This window comes from Nematolebias whitei, chromosome 17 (assembly GCF_014905685.2).
Source record: "Nematolebias whitei isolate Nwh7 chromosome 17, NemWhi1, whole genome shotgun sequence".
NCBI lineage: Eukaryota > Metazoa > Chordata > Actinopteri > Cyprinodontiformes > Rivulidae > Nematolebias > Nematolebias whitei.
In genome coordinates this window covers 26,126,146-26,128,488 of record NC_056514.1, presented here as the reverse complement: position 1 = coordinate 26,128,488, position 2,343 = coordinate 26,126,146, and positions in this window count along the sequence as shown.

Sequence of the window (2,343 nt, the reverse complement as noted above, 5' to 3'; positions counted from 1 at the left end):
AGAGAGCCTTGACGTCCTTTTCAGGGACACCACCAAGTCATTGGTTCAGGTATGTTGACAACACCTGGGTTAAAATTAAATCTCAGGAAGTCCAACATTTTACTGACCACATCAACTCTGTGGATAAATACATCAAGTTCACACGAGAAGATGTAAAAAATGGCAGGTTGGCTTTCTTGGACTGTGAGGTCTCAGTCTCTGATAGAGGACATTTGCAAACTGAGGTGTACCGCAAACTCACCCACACAGACCAGTATTTGCAGTTTGTCTCCCATCACCCTTTGGAGCACAAGTTAGGAGTCATCAGGACTCTGTATCACAGAGCAGACAGCGTCCCCACTAGCTCGGGAGCCAGGCAGAAGGAGAAATCCCACACAAAACAGGCTCTAGAGCAATGTGGATATCCTAACTGGGCCTTTCTGAAAGCAGAGAAGAAACCCAAACAGGACTCCAGTCAGCCATCAGGTGAAAAGGAGGAACCCAGACCCAGACCAGTGGTCATTCCGTATGTTGAGGGGGTATCAGAGAAACTGAGACGTTTATTTTCTAAACATAACGTCCCAGTGGCTTTTAAACCCCAAAATACATTATGGCAAAGACTGGTTCATCCCAAAGATCCAGTCCCCCGGCACAAACAGAGTAATGTTGTGTATGCTGTTCAGTGTCAGGAGGGTGATCAGTCTTACATCGGGGAAACTAAACAGCCACTGGCCAAAAGGATGGCCCAGCACAGAAGATCAACATCATCAGGCCAGGACTCTGCGGTCTACACTCATCTCCAGGCCAGCGGTCACTCTTTCAGGGATGAAGATGTTCACATCCTGGACAGAGAGGAACGATGGTTGAGAGAGGAGTAAAGGAGGCCATCTTTGTGAAAAGAAATCGTCCATCATTAAACAGGGGTGGAGGCCTCCGGGTTCAACTGTCCCCCTCTTACAATGCTGTGGTTGCTAGTTCCCCCCCCCCCCCCCCCCCGTGAATAGCAAGTGGCCATCAGGTCACTCATGATGGTCCTCCTTGATCATGTGAACATCTAGTTTTGGATGTCACCAACAAACTGGTTGATCCACTATGAGAAGGTGCTATTTATAAGACTGAGTTTAGTGCAGCTCCTCAGACTGAAGAAGTCTTGGATGAAAGATGAAACGTTTAAATGTTTTTTTTATCCGTCCAGAGGACGTGACTTCGACTTATTAGATGAAGAGAAAACAACTTGTAAATAAGTTGAATAAAACCTACATTTTAAGGATGTCTAAATAAAATATCTTGGACAAAAACATCTAAAATCTTTGGATTCAGAGATAGACCAAAACTCTTTTACGTAATTGTTACCAATACTAGACATAATCTTAATGACTTCAATAAGCAAACATATGTTTGTTTGTTTTGTTTATGCATATTAAATCTAACAAATGTTGTCCCAAGAGCCAGTTTCCAGAGAGTATATCTTATATTCCTAAAATATATTGGGAAACTTATTTTTACCAAGCATTTTAAATATGCTACAAAAAAAAAAGGCTGAGAAAAAGTCTTCCAGATTATCTGTCTTAAAGAAAAAATATTTTCCAGTTCCCTTTTGTCTGTTGCTTTAAATATCTTGTTGGTCCTCTGGAAGAGAACGTTGCCCACCCCTGGTGTAGATCGTAACGTGTTCTGTTTTTTGTTTAGTTTGTTTTTCCGCTCACAGCAAGATGCCAGAGAGGTCCATTCTTTTTTATTGGCACGGAAAAATGTAAATGTGTAGGAATTGGTTGGATCATTAAAAAAAAAAAAGTAAAACAAATGAAGAGTCTGAAAACTATAGACAAATCACAGTTTTTACAATCCACTCTGCGCAATAACATGTTTCTGAAGTACAAAGATATAGTGATGTCATCCACTGATGTATTTTTTTTATTTAATTCATAATAAAAAATACATTTCACAAAGTTATATCAAGTTAGTGATACTGTAAACTGTGCCGCACACAGAAAGAACTCGGCCATTTTACAGGAATTTACTGTCAACAGCCTTTTGGGCTGGAAGAAGCAAAAGCTATTTCATTTCAAATATCTATCTATATATATATATATATATATATATATATATATATATAAAAAAAAATATATATATATATATATATATATATATATATATATTTTTTTTTTTTAATTATTTTTTTTTACCAAACACCTTTTGTGTTTTGCTAGTTTAAACTCAAGAACTTTATTTTACTGTACTTTTTGTTGTTTTTGCTGAGCATTATTTAGGAATACATGATGTATGAATAGATATAAGTCCTGTTTTAATTATCAATGTTCAAATACTGGCATTTTTTAAAAGCTTGTCAACATTTATTTATTT